The following is a 16,004-nucleotide window of genomic DNA, read 5'->3' on the forward strand; positions in this document are numbered from 1 at the left end:
TGCTTTGCCACTACTTTGTGAGTAAAGTGGAACCACGTGTTGATGATCCGTAACTCTAAGATCATCAATCTTAAATGCGAATGTGCGTGAGATTATAACGTCTCGTCTTGACAATATTTTTCAATATAGCAACTTTTCTTTATGTTCAACCCACGTGGGGTGTACTTTGTCAGACCAGTACCACGTGCTTATATAGTTGTTTGACCCATCAGGTTAATAGTAAGACGATAGTAACCAGTTCGAGGTTTTTCTTTTGTAATTTGTGTTTAGATGTAATTTATTTTAATTATCAAAATTATTGTGTAGTTACACTCTTTGTGTAAACCAAGTTGACCACATGAAGCATGTAGTGTAATCATCAAAGTAGCCCTCAGCTATTCCTTTCGGGAAGATTTCACAGAGAGTTAGTATGAATTTAGTATACCAGTGTGTGGTAATTTCATGACGGACAGGATTGCGCTACGAACGTAACTTCTTTGGGTGAAAATTGAATCGGTTGGTTGTGGTTAATTTCCTCTTGCATATGTTTCAACGTTCTTCGTGTGTTATTTTATGAATGCAGTGTTGTATGCAGTCTCCCAATCTTGGCTCCATATTTGATGTGTTCCGTAGGATTACAAACTCACATTTTCACAATCCTAAATAAGGCACCAGTTTAGTTATGAATCAAGTTTAATATGCTGAAATTTTAACGGAACAATGATCAATGTTAAAATAAATGTCCAAATATAAACTGATTTATTTCTTTTTATTTAAACTGTCTTCATATATATATATATATATATATATATATATATATATATATATATATATATATATATATATACCGGTTATCGTAAGATGAGTACTAAAAGATTATAATTAATGTTAGTCTGGTTGGGAATTTGGTAAGCTAGACTGGATACCTGGTGAAACAGTTGCTCAGTAATGCAAGGTTAATGTCCCCAGATAGCTCACAGATTTTAACCAGCTTTTATTGTCTTGAATATCAGCACCGCTTTCTGAACAAATTAATGCATCGACATTACAACGTTCACATACGTTCTGGCGGTTACCGGTGATTAATCGTGGCAGTGTGGTACTAACGTGCAAGGCTCACACTCTCCTTTTACCTCGAGATGACTGGGTGTTTGTGTTGTCCTCATCATTTCATCATCATCCCGGAAAGTGGCAAAATTGGACTGAGCAAAGATTGGATAATTGTACGGGCGCTGATAACCACGCAGTTGAGCGCCACACAAACCAAACATCATCATCATCACTCTCCTTTTACTGGTTACGTTCTCACGATCGGTGCGCGCCTACATAAGATCCTAGCAACCGACCCAACAGAGGGCGCTGTCTCTTTTTCAGCTGTCATCTGAACACTTTATCTTTCGTAAGTAATTTATAGGTTGCCACAGACAATGTATTACACAATATTAATTGTTGACCGTAAATTCACCAAAAAAAGGGTCGGACCTTTATTCTTCATATATTTCCTTTTAATAATTTTACATGGGTAACTGCATTCATCTTTTAATATATCACAATTGGTTTCTATGATAGTCATCAATTTTAATAAGTCTGCTACATGCATTTTATCTAATGTGCTTTTATCAGATTACGTTTCTGCGTAAATGATGACTACATATAAGCCAGCCCACATTTGCGACATCCAGGGAGGGTGTAGGCAAACAGGTTTCTAGATGCTACTGTACTTCAGTAGCTAGTTGGCAATAATCGCTATGTGGACGATGTGGCCTATTCTACACCATATTTTAGATCCATGTGACGATGCTATCCTGATTATATTTATATGTTTCGACGATGCCATTATGGCCGTATCACTGTAGGACATGGTGTAAAAAAGGTACGTTGTACCATATTCTATCTGTACATTTTCCTATTTGTATGACAGTATACAGGGTGATTCAAAAAGAATACCACAACTTTAAAAATGTGTATTTAATGAAAGAAACATAATATAACCTTCTGTTATACATCATTACAAAGAGTATTTAAAAAGGTTTTTTTTCACTCAAAAACAAGTTCAGAGATGTTCAATATGGCTCCCTCCAGACACTCGAGCAATATCAACCCGATACTCCAACTCCTTCCACACTCTCTGTAGCATATCAGGCATTACAGTTTGGATAGCTGCTGTTATTTCTCGTTTCAAATCATCAATGGTGGCTGGGAGAGGTGGCCGAAACACCATATCCTTAACATACCCCCATAAGAAAAAATCGCAGGGGGTAAGATCAGGGCTTCTTGGAGGCCAGTGATGAAGTGCTCTGTCACGGGCTGCCTGGCGGCCGATCCATCGCCTCGGGTAGTTGACGTTCAGGTTTCATAACTAATCTTTTTCGTAGGACTCTCCATACAGTTGATTGTGGAATTTGCAGCTCTCTGCGAGTCGATTTTCCTGGGCTGCGAACAAATGCTTGCTGGATGCGTGCTACATTTTCATCACTCGTTCTCGGCCGTCCAGAACTTTTCCCTTTGCAGAAACACCGATTCTCTGTAAACTGTTTATACCAACGTTTAATACACCACCTATCAGGAGGTTTAACACCATACTTCGTTCGAAATGCACGCTGAACAACTGTCGTCGATTCACTTCTGCCGTACTCAATAACACAAAAAGCTTTCTGTCGAGCGGTCGCCATCTTAGCATCAACTGACGCTGACGCCTAGTCAACAGCGCCTCAAGCGAACAAATGTACAACTAAATGAAACTTTATAGCTCCCTTAATTCGCCGACAGATAGTGCTTAGCTCTGCCTTTTGTTGTAGCAGAGTTTTAAATTCCTAAAGTTGTGGTATTCTTTTTGAATCACCCTGTATTGTGATACATATTGCTGTTGTGTTAAAAGACACATTGCTCACTAGATGTATATATTTATATATTTTAGAACTGAGGATGGTCATTACAGACTGAAACCGGTCATCGTCTAAAGAATTCATATTGTGATCGGAGACTGAAATAAAAAAGCATTTTACTCTTCTTTTGGCTGTCGAACTTACTTGGAGCTGCCTCGCCGATCTTCTCTCAGGATAACAGGCGGCGATATTCTGCTCAGCTTCTTCTCCGAAGGATAGATGCTACTCTGGAGGAATTTTCTATACTTTAAAATAACTCGATACACTCGGTATTGCTTTGAACACTGTATTTTTATAACATGTAGCAGTTTCCATACACTAAACATTTCTCGTAAGATCGACACCTTCCTGACCGACAGACTCTATTACAATCATCTTTCAATAGTATTGGTTAAAAACAGGTTTGGTTGCAACTTTATTTTTTTATTTTTCAATTACGCGTTTCGCCTTATTTAGGCATCTTCAGGTTATCTTAATTTGGTATTTCTTAGAAGGATCCTTTAGTCATTGTAGCCAAAGGGCATCGTTGAATATATCAGGCGAACATCGCCTTCGTTAAACTCAGTAGAAAAGTTTTTACGCAGTTTAACGAAGGCGATGTTGGCCTGATATATTCGACGATGCCCTTCGGCTACACGTTCTGCCTGGTCTGAAGGAGGTGTCCATGATTTCTTGTCCTGTGCCAACCTCATCATCTCAGAATAACGTCCATACCGCATGTCGTCAATTGTTTGCTGTATTTATCCCCATCTCTGTCGTAGCCTGTAGTATATCACATGTACTCAATTATTTATTGTTTATATTCGTAATTCTATCGTGCCCTACAGTTTTTGCAATTTATTCATCTTTTGATGTTACTTCCTCGTGTCTTAACACAAGCCTTGTCATCCCATCTCTTCTTAGTCTTTTCTACATATCCATTACCTCCTAGTTTCTTATTCCATCAGTCCTCTTAATATGAACCTTCCTTCTGTGACACCTCAACAGAGAAGCTTCGGCTCTGGTTGTAGTCTAAGTGGATCACGTTACTCCGACTGAACGAATCATTACGCTACTGTCGCACAACGCAGAGCCTTGACAGTAAAATTTCTACCACTTGTACTAGCAAAGCTCGTTAATTTATTTAACACTGGCATCTAAAATCGCTTGAATTTACGGTACAAATATTACATAACGTTCTGTGTTACAGCGTTGTGTGGGTGGATTGTAATGCGCATCCTGTCATGTCTTTCATATGTACAGTAAACGTCGTGATATTCTACACATAACTTGTTGATTAATCTACACGGAATTACTTTTTGGAAACCATGTGTGTGTCTGACGAATCTCAAGTACCCTGAAGGGGAGAGGAGGGGGGGGGGGGGTATGCTTTCGCAAAGCTAACTGGAGTAGATCTAACTGCTGGGGTTTCACCTTCATCTTGAAGAGTCGGTTGCTGCCGTTACTGGCTCTGTTGATAACTAATGCGCTTCTTGCTCGTTTCTCTATCCGAAAAACGTTAGAGCAATTCCATTACTCGTATCTGAGGAATAGACATAAGTGTCGAACACGTTACTGCATCAATACCTTTACTGAACAACGCCAAACACATTTGTTTCATTCACTTAGCGCCTACTGTTTCCATGTTATTACTTTCTGTAAAACAAATTTTTCCCGATGGTTGCCCTCTGTTCCCTGACGAAGCAGGGCATGTCACTCATATGAAAAGAACAATATGGATCTGTAAAATTTTGGAAATTTGCTTATGTGAAATTAAGATAATGAGAAACTAATATTACACCTCAGATCGGATTTTACGTGCAGAAAAATGTCGCATTTGCTTAAGTACTACAACATGGGGTCCGCATAACCATTCTAATGATGACGGAGACACCTTACAGCATATATCTACGTGCTATGTCACTTAGCAAACTAATTTTTCGGCTCACATCAGATTTTACGTGCTGATTTTACTTGTATAGTTGGGGTAGCTTCGAATGTCTGTATCTGGTAAACGGATAAACATACCAAGAAAATTTTCAAGGTTGTTCGAGGTAGGAAAGTTAGAAATATATCGTAAATATTTCATCCATTTGCTGTGCATAGTTGTCTTGGAAGCAGTGGCACGCTTTTGGTTACGAAAAATTTCTAAGTAACCGCCTATTAATTAATTGTGCCTCCGTAAACCCCCTAAGGTCCACCGTAGACAACATCAACTGAAAAAAGAAAAAAAAACAATTGATTTGCTCCTTTTGCCTAAGCAGGAGGAAGTGTATAATATTCATAATTTGATCCTGTGGTTTAGGATAGTGACACTAAGGTGACCCTTTTGTTGGGCGTACAAATGGTCCCTAGCAAAAGGGCTATCGAAAACAGTTGACCCTACCTTTCAGTTATGTAAGAGGCTGAGCAACGATGGAATGTTTATATAGCAAATTATGTACATCTAAATAGTTACACGCGGTTCGTTAGTAATACGCTTCGTGGTAGGCTATAGTGCATCTTACACACATGACGCAGATAGAATAATATCGAATGATTTTATACGGGCTGTTGCTTTTATAAAGACACAAACGTTTAGGGGTAGTGACAAAGAGGAAATACATCAACTCGAGATTAAAATTACGAAGCCAGACACGTGCGGTAATTCTGTCAAGCGAGCAGGAGAACCAATGAATTGTTGATTGTGTGATGAAGTAAGCTCATGCAAATGTGAGATGAATGGACTGGTACCGGGCAGGAAACAGTGGCAGCCCGCATTACACAAGTTAGAAAAAAGAAGGGAAGAAATAAATGTCCGCAGCTGCTTGTATTGCAGGGTAGGCAAACCCGACCAACGCGTAGGCCTACACGTAAGGGGTCCTCTTTCGTGGAGAACTTTACGCAACTCCACTTGATTTCTTCTAGTAGGATCATGTGATACGTCATGTGTACGACACACGTGACGAGACGGGAGGAAAGATGTGGAAATATTTTTCACAGCTTCCTAAGCTGACACAACAACGAAGTGGCTGTTCGAACAGGTAGGACAGAATTTATTGTGCCGGTGTCTCGCCTGCATAGAAGATTTGGGGAGCCACTTTGAACAAATGTTTTGAATGTGACAATTTGTGTATCTTTTCAGATAACCAAAAATATTCTAGATGTCGGTTTACGTTGTTTTTCATTATCGTCAGACGATCAGATGTTCATCATCTTCAGTTGTTTGGCAATACATTCACAAGTCTCTCTATTTCGCTTACAACTTTCGACTCATTTATCTCCAAACTGTTGCCGTGGTTGTTCTTGTTTCTGTGGTCGTCATTCCAAAGACTGGTTTGATGCAACTCTCCAGACAAGTGTATGTACTAAAAGTGTGACTGCTCCACTCTACAGCCATTTAAACCTGTCTCTCTCCCTACAAGTGTTGCGCTGCACAGAACCGATAGAGGTACTCAAGGTACCTTCCACCACGCACCGTCAGGTGGCTTGCGGAGTATAGATGTAGATGTTCTCTCCACTGCACAGCTGACAATCCTTTGATGTCACAGGATGTGTCCTATCAACCGATCCCTTTAGTCAAGTAGTGTCACAAAGCTCGTTTTCTCCGCAGAATTTGTTCATATGAGTTAATCGATCCGTTTAATCTTCAGCATTTTTCTCCAACACCACATTTCAGAAACTGAAAACTTTAGTTTTCTTCCTCTCTTTAGGGAAGATCTGGTCACATCCATGATGATACTTTTAGAAAGTCTTAAAAATATTTTGGTTACATTTATCGTGTTTCAAATTGTTTAATCTTATAACGTGGTTATCAAAGTATAACTTGATATGTATACTTGTAATTCAGCACTGCATTTAAGAGTGAGAAATAATTTTATGTAGGCTGACATCGAGTGCGTAGACGTGCCCCCGGCGTGGGGTACGTTTATGCCTATCATAGAAAAATGAGTAAACAAAACACACTATTCAGACTTTTGAAAAAAAATGTATTGTTGGCAGTGAACAAAATTACAGTATCCCTTACACCAATTAACTTGGTAAACACAACCATTTTCCTGGTAGTAAACAAGGCCTAATCACCATTATTGTCGACGATGCAACTCATTCACATAAAAACGATGTGTTTCCTGTGGAAAAATCGTCGTTGTCCCACATTTTACATCTATGGCATAAGGCTCATTCGCTATTTGTTTTTGGTTGGTTTTATCGTTACATTTGGTTAACACAGAGGCAATTTTCGTGGTCGTGCGGTAGCGTTCTCGTTTCCCGCGCCCGGCTCCCCGGGTTCGATTCCCGGCGGGGTCAGGGATTTTCTCTGCCGCGTGATGACTGAGTGTTGTGTGATGTCCTTAGGTTAGTTAGGTTTAAGTAGTTCTAAATTCTAGGGGACTGATGACCATATATGTTAAGTCCCATAGTGCTCAGAGCCATTTTTAGAGGCAATTTTCAACCTTCTCATTAGACTACTGCAGGTTATACTCGTAAGAGGAACGATGAAGAGCTAGATGGGAAGTTCGTTGAGGCGTGAGTGTTGCCAATAGACTCTTTACAAGGACTAGTTTGAGAGGGCAGGTTAAGAGGGAGGAGGAGATACAAGACGATAATCGACGTGAAGGGATGTGAAAATTATTCGCATGTGGAAAGGATGGGTGAAGAAGAAGAAGAGCATGGAGATTTGAAACTTCCTGGCAGATTAAAACTGTGTGCCCGACCGAGACTCGAACTCGGGACGAGATACTGGCAGATATAAATCTGGGAGCACCGGGCGTGAGTCGTGCTTCGGTAGCTCAGATGGCAGAGCACTTGCCCGCGAAAGGCAAAGGTCCCGAGTTCGAGTCTCGGTCGGGCACACAGTTTTAATCTGCCAGGAAGTTTCATATCAGCGCACACTCCGCTGCAGAGTGAAAATCTCATTCTGGAAACATCCCCCAGGCTGTGGCTAAGCCATGTCTCCGCAATATCCTTTCTTTCAGGAGTGCTAGTTCTGCAATGTTCGCAGGAGAGCTTCTGTAAAGTTTGGAAGATAGGAGACGAGATACTGGCAGAAGTGAATCTGTGAGTACCGGCCGTGAGTCGTGCTTCGGTAGCTCAGTTGGTAGAGCTCTTGTCCGCGAAAGGCAAAGGTCCCGAGTTCGAGTCTCGGTCGGGCACACAGTTTTAATCTGCCAGGAAGTTTCATATCAGCGCACACTCCGCTGCAGAGTGAAAATCTCATTCTGGGAGCATAGAGATTTACTATGGGCAAACCTGATTTTAGGCAGAAAAATGACATCGGAAAGAGGCCTATTCACATTTTTCCTTGTTCTTGCTTTTAGCAATTTCTTGCCGTTAGTATTCCTCGCTCTCACAGATTTAATTCCTTCCGATTGAGATTCATTAGCTTTTTTAGCAATTTCTACCTTTTACACTCGTATGCCTTCTTTTTTTCTTTTTTAGATCGTCTGTCGAATTATTGCTGTTACTTTCAGGTTTTCTTGACTGGGGTACCAGTAAGGACGGCAATGCTGAATAGTGCGTAAATGTACTCCAAGAGACTTGCGTAAACGCACCCCATGTTTGAAATAGTTTCGAAATTACAGCACAAACTTTCAGGTTTTAAAATTATAAATGTAAGTTGTTAAGTAGAATGCTCTCCTCTAAAGGAACATAATTATATTGATCTATTTTCAATTCTAAAAGGTATGCTCCCTATGAGCTTCGATATTTGAGTGACTAAATTTTCTCACCTTGGACAAAAACACAAATAAGCTCTTCGCACTAAGACGTTCACTCAACTGCTGCCGTGAAATTTGTGGGAGCAGTGCTAATCATCCACTGTCGGTAGCGTCCTAATCAGAATGGTTCCCGAGAAAAGCGCCTTGTGTAAAGGTGCCTTGTCCGTAAACGTAGCCCAGTCCCTCCTACAGCTTATCTTTCATGTTTTCTTCGAATAAGACAATATTCCACACAAACACTCTCACAAAGAGTTTTTTACTCTAGATTTTACATTTTATTTTAATATGTGTCTCTTCTGTCAGAAAACTTTCCCAGTTTCTGTCGGTGTCCATTTTATACTCACTTTCCTTCTGCTGACGTTTGTTGTTTTTCTGCCCTAATAGCAAAATTTGTCTACTACCTTCAGAAACTCATTTCCTGCTCTAATTCTCAGAGCATTATCTGAAGTTAATTATTCTTGTTATACTTTTATTTTTGTTCAAGTTATAACCTCTTTTCTCATTTCGTTCAACTGCTCCTCTAATCTTTTTCCGTCTGCAAACGAATTACAAATTATTGGCGAACCTTATCTTTGTATTTCCTCTGCCTCAACTTTAATTCCTTTCTTTCCTTGCGCCACAGTAAATTACCCATTTCCATCATATCTGAAAGTTGGTAAGTACACAGGACAAAAAATTTTCCTCCTTGGAAGATACCACGGTAATACGGCGTAAAACTGCGTCTATCCTCAGTAATAGGCTCATTTCCGCGTGGAAGAGAGTCCACAGGTTTCTTTGTTATATCCAGTAGAAGCTACTCATTGACGGTTACATTCTCTACAGCTTTGAAACTGCGGGGATGTCGACTATTATGTTTCACGCGCTGTTCGAAATAGTCCAAGTTTTATGCGGGATTAAGACTGAGTGATTTAGTTGGGCAGTCGAGTCACGATAGAGTGCCTGAGTGGTCGTCGAACCAGGGTCACCTGCGAAACCCAATGAACACATATGTTGTCATCTTGGAAGAGGGCTGTATCCAGAGCGCACTCACCAATAAGATACAAAACAAAGAGCAACACTTTTTCATCGATGGTGTTAAAATAAACATTCCAGTTCATGTTTATGGTAACATGGACGAGTAAATCCAAGATGTAATACGAAAAACATCACAGAAACACCTATGGCCTGTGCTGCGTCCTTCACACACAGTGCTTTAAGCGCCTCATTGGGCTGTCGGTGGACTCTGTATCTTGCATAATTTGAATACAAGCAAAAATATATCGAATTATACACCATGACTCCAATTAGATGCTTCCCAGTTTCTCTGTTGTTTGGCCTGCTGAAGACGTGAAGCTTAATGCACTACTGTGAATGATGGTCTTGCGCGAGGTGCATGACTCCAAGTAACCATTGTATGCAATGCACTTCTCAAAGTTCACTCGGAAGTTGCTTGAGATGGACTTGTAATCTCTGTCAGCAACAGTTCTTCTCTGGTTTGGTCTTTTGTCGCTGCGAGTCACGATATTTCTACGATCACTATATTTAACACTGTGTTACATAGCTGCGAACGATACGCTGTTCATTGCAGACATCTTGGACGCTCCACGTTGATACGCCAAGACATAAGGCAATTTCATTTACGGTGTGGTCACGCGCAGGTCCAGACACGATACTTCCTTTATGGCATTCTGTCACGTCAGCTCAATGAGGTGCCTAAAATTCTGTGTGTGAAAGATGCAGTTGAGGTCGTAGTTGTTTCTGTGATGTTTTCCTGATGTTTTTCGTGCTATGTCTTGGACCTACTCGTCTAGTTTACCATGAACATGAAATGGGATGTTTAGATCAACATCATCGACGAAAAAGTGTTGCACCTTGTTGTGCATCTTCTTGGTGAGTGCGCTGATCCCAGACAACTGACAGGCTCATACTAGCTCGTTTCTTTTTGCTTTGATTTACTGAACCATACTGTCAACAGCTTGATATAAACATAAAATCACTATCGAATCCGGCAGTGCTTCGCAGCTGCCTGCACCTCTATGGGAACTGGATACACTCCCTAGTCTCCTCTCCCAACCCTTTGTCCATTTCCACTTTCTCCCTCTCTATGTCCATTTTCTTCCCCCTCTCCGTCAATCTGTTCTACCCCTCTCCTCTCTCTGACCTAGAACCTTGTTTAATATTGATACAAACGAAATCTGGATCGGGAATTGAGGTCGCTTAAAATGAGTGGGTAAATCGGTCTGGATCACTGGCATACGAGGCAGTATTCCGCATTTTATTAATCTGCAAATGGGTGGGATTGCATTCGGACGATTCGGATTCGCGGAGGGGAAGGAAGAATTGGGTGTAGCGTTCCGTCGGCATCGAGGTCGTTTGGGGGGGGGGGGGGGGACGAGCCGGAGGCTCGGATCGTATCATCGTATCAGCGATGAAGGGGGGGGGGGGTTTCCGTGCTCTTTCAAAGGAACCATCTCGACATTTGCTTGGAGCGATTAAGGGAAGTCACGGAGAGCCAAAATCGGGATGATCAAGGGCGGGTTTGAACCGTTGACCTCCTGAATGCAAGTCTTGTGTCCTAACCTTTGCACCACTTCGCTCGTTTATACAGATTCCGCTGCATTATTGTAATGCAAGAAAGCAAATGGATACGCACATTTTCACAGCACAGCATTTTCTTTCTTGCAGGTTAAAGAATACCTCCCCATTGTTACTTAAAAAAATATAGCCTTTGTCCGTCTAAATGTCTATCAGAGCAAATGTTTCTTAGAGTATCGTGTAAAACTTTGAAGTAAATCGGTCAAGAAATTTTCGCTATTTTTGATAACAAATTTAAACAACGAATTGTTTTTATGTATGATAGTACACATATATACTACATTGCTTCAATATATATATATACAGCGTGTGTCACTATTTCCACCAAGAATAACTCTGAAAGTACGATAGGAGCTGAAAAGTTCGTGGAACAAAAGCTGCATGGGACAACGGGGGCCATAATATGAGGTTGGTTTTTTGTTGCTAGGTGGGGTCGATTCAGAGCTTTGTTTTTTTAAATGGGATGCTATAGTTGGGTACTTATTTTCTGATAGCGGCTATCGAGACGAATCCAATGATGTGTAACAGTAAGGTACGAGTATTTGAAGATCAACGAAGGTCACAAAGGTGGCATGAACGTCCATTTACAGAAGGTGTTCGAAGTGATGACTATTGGTATAAATGCAGTGCTGCAACCTTCTTATAATGGATTGAGTGGTATTCCTTATCACGTGAGAGACAGTGTTATCAGTGCCTGACAGAGTTTAAAAGGGAGCTGATTGTGGGTCTCCATTGGACCAGGTGGTCGAATCACGGAATTTACAGTTATGTTAGACATTTGGATGTGACAGTGGTTTGACGTTTGATTGCATGGAAACGTGAGGGCAGGCGTATTCGTTGTGAAGATTCCTGTCAAGAAAGTCTAGCCACCACAAGGGAGGATCGCCATGTTGTGCACCAAGCACATCGTAACGCCTTCACGTCTGCTCCTGCCAGCCGACGGAAGTAATAAACTCGTTGCAACACTCTACGTCATCCCACAGCATTGGCTGGAGGTCAGCAGCAGCCGGACTAGGGAACTACCATGATATGTGTAGGCTGCTGTTAACACCTGTGGTGCCGTGACTGGGAAGCCTGGAGTGGTGATGAACTGCATCGTATTGTGTATGTGGCGTGTGTGGCGGCGACGTGGGGAGAAGTCCGATTGTGCCATTGCTCTGAAGAGGCACAGCTGTGTTACCTGCGATGTAAAGATGTGGGGTGGCTTCGGGTATGACTGCAGGTCATAGCTGGTAGTGAATGGGGGGAACATTGATGACACAACGGTTGGATTTGAACACGGCAGCACTTCACTAGACGTGGTCATGTTGGAACGTATACCGCTGCCTGCCTCCGAACTTTGAAGTGACTTTCTCAGAAAGTTGCAAGGTGGTCTATACGATGGTAAGGTACTAGTTATCGATCATAGAATTCCATCAGTCCAAGCTAGCGACATCTGCGTTTCTCCATCTACGTTTGTCATTTATCCAAAGCTACAAATGAAGAGTAATGATGTGGATTATTTGGCTTGCATTGTGAAGTATCCATTGTGTAACACCAAGCTCAAAGCAGAACGGTTTAATCCCTATTATATCCTTCTGTGCACTATGTTTTCATGAGCAGTTTTCCTCGGTCAATTCATTTCTTCATTGTCCGGGGTTCAGTTTGGTCCTTTTATCTTCCCTCGTAAAAGTGGAAGTGTTTCTGTCACATAATATGTAGTTATTTTTGTATTTTTTCACTGTGTACAATATGTAAAGTTCATATTTGTGAAATTAATTTTCATAAATCAAAATACACAAAAATGGCTCTGAGCACTATGAGACTTAACTGCTGTGGTCGTCAGTCCCCTAGAACTTAGAACAACTGAAACCTAAGTAACCTAAGGACATTACACACATCCATGCCCGAAGCAGGATTCGAACCTGCGACCATAGCGGTCGCGCGGTTCCAGACTGTAGCCCCTAGAACCGCTCGGCCACTTCGGACGGAAAAATACACACTACAAACAAAAATGTAAATTATAAATAAGCTATTAAAAATAATTTTTTAAAGGCTCGGTGTCAATGTTTAAATTGCTTAAATGCCTCTGTGTATTATGCCAGTTTCGGCGAGTTGATTTATCTTGTTCAGTTCAAATGTAGAGTTAGAGTCGGTTGTAAAGTTTTTTTCAGTAGATAAAGTAACATTCTCTAATTAAAATCAAGTAAAAAATATATATCTACATCCATCCTCCGCAAGGTACCTGACGGTGTGTGGCGGAGGGAAAGTGGAGAGAAAACTAAAGAAATTAATTTGTAAGAGAACGAAAACTCACCACTCTTCCTACATCCCTCTGCTGGTGGATATTGAGACAAAAGTTGTTATTGTATCTTATACGTAGTGAGAATAACACCATCAACTGTATTTACTGGTTTTACTCACAAACAACCGGTTTCGGTGTTACAGTATACCATCTTCAGGCCCCCTACAACTCTGTGTGATTACGTTGATCTACTTTCTGTAGAAGGTCGCTCGCTAATGTGAAATTTCTGGTCAGCTATGGCAGATCACGTAAGTAATGAGGAGGTACTGAATAGAATTGGGGAGGAGACAAATTTGTGGCACAATCTGGCTAAAAGAAGGGATGGGTTGACAGGACACATTACGAGGCATCAAGGGATCACCAGTTTAGTACTGGAGGGAAGCGTGGGGAATTAAATGGTAGAGGGAGATGAAGAGGTAAATACAGTAAGCAGGTTCGGAGTGATGTAGGTTGCAGTAGTTACCCGCAGATGAAGAGGCTTGCACAGAATAGAGTAGCATGGGAAGCTGCGTCAAACCAGTCTGGGACTGAAGACCGCAACAGCAACATGGTATGTACGGTGGCAGTACGTCACTGACGTGCATCATAATAACTAGTATCAACGTAATCACCGAGAATCACAGAGGGACCGGAAGATGGTGTACTGTGGTACTGGCTGCAAGTGAATAAAGCCAGTAAATGCAGCTGTCGGTGTTATCCTTACTACATGTAATTCATCAGCTGCACTCGTAATGTGCAAAAATCGAGATGAACACAAGAGTGTAATGGAAGCTGTAAATTATCTGCTCGCACAAGGACTTTTGTGCAGACCGAGGAAAAAAAACGTAGGATAGCAAAAGCAAAGCCTCGCCGCTTAGGCTTTACCAAAGTCTTTATTAGCAAGTTCGGCTACATGATAGGTCCGATTAGCAATAATGTCTCTATCAACAAAACTTTCAAGTCCACCAACACTAGGTACACCACTACCACCACGTACAACAGCGACTGTGAGCCAACCATTGCCGTGTGAAAATGTATCATTCAGATCAATACTAAAATTAAGTCTACAACCACAGAAAACACATGGTCCGTCGACAAGCGCGGTAGCTGCGACACTCTTCACGGGTATGCGGTTCTTCTTATCACCAGCTGTTGTAGAAAACTCTATGTTCTCGATGGTTTTATAGACTGTCTGTTTAGTACGGATTTGAAAGTTTTGTTGATAGAGACATTATTGCCTATCGGACCTATCATGTAGCCGAACTTGCTAATAAAGACTTTGGTAAATATGCCTATACCTCGCCATCTGCACTGTCTTTGTATACTCGTAGTAAGAGAAAAATATCTGTAAATGAATCTGTGTTCATTTGGGTCAAAGGTAAAGGTGTATGTGAAGTTTGTTGGTGACTGTACTTTGTATTTTCATAAATAATTTTTTTTCTAAACATATCTGCAGTTGTAACCTTATTTCAAAGAGTACATCGAGAACCGGAGGCTCAAGGATGCAATAGTTTGTTTTTATTCCTTATCTTTTGACCTTCGATCCCGCTTCGCGGCTGGCTTACGCAATCGTGGCAGTGCGCGCTAACGCGCGCGCACCTAGAGCTACGAGTGCGCGCGTCCGGGATAAGGACTTAGAATTTTTTTTGCCACTGCACCAGACTACATAAGCGAGCGAGAGCCGCGCAGAGGCTCAGTCGCGCTGCTGCTGCTGCACAGGCAACTGCATTGAACACTGCCACGATGCCTTACAGGAGAATTCGTCGCCGTACTAAACAGACAGTCTATAAAACCATCGAGAATATAGGGTTCAGACGGGTCAACCGTTCAGCCACTATAGCTCATTCAAGTAGCTCCTGAGTTGGAATCACGAAGCTGAATGGACACCGTTGCAGTTCTCCCACCAGGGAAAAGTCCCTGGTAATACCTGGAACTGAACTCTGACCCCCCTCATGTCAGCCAATTAGCTACGGAAGCGGACTAGAAAAATGTAAGAAAAACCGTTCTTACTGTTCAAAAACGCATTGTTCAAGAGAATTAGGGGAGGACGTGTATCAACGTCCGGTACGTTAAAACTATTTTGATACAGGCGGTACCTGTCGTCCTAGTGCATGGTTTGGGATCTTCGTTTCAAATGTATGCAATAACTAAAATCATTCACCATCTAGTGATTATATCATGCGTCACAGTGTTAGGTGACCATTCTGATGGAAGTGAGCACCGGTGTACCAGTGTTGTCTAGTATGGCACACCAAACACATGCAATGTGACATCTTAATGCAGTGCAAGTTCCAAGGGTGGCCTGTTCGATACACAAAGGGTGGACTTTCCTTCGTGTTGCTGCAAATGCCAATGCCTCCCCAAGTGTCATCCATAGGTTGTGGACACGCTACAAGGAGACAGGTACACAAGACGAGTTGGGAAAGGTCGACGACGCATTACAGGACCGATATCTGGTCATCTCTGCGTTGTAGTGTCCAACAGATATCGCCAGATAACTGCAAGACGATCACAGAAGGGCCAGTGGATTAGCTGTGTCCGATCAAACTGTAATGAACAAGTTACGAGAAAGGATCTTACGACCCAGACGTCCTGTTCTACTATCCCGCTTGACACGACAACATCTAG

The sequence above is a fragment of the Schistocerca cancellata genome, chromosome 3, assembly GCF_023864275.1.
Source record: "Schistocerca cancellata isolate TAMUIC-IGC-003103 chromosome 3, iqSchCanc2.1, whole genome shotgun sequence".
Lineage (NCBI taxonomy): Eukaryota > Metazoa > Arthropoda > Insecta > Orthoptera > Acrididae > Schistocerca > Schistocerca cancellata.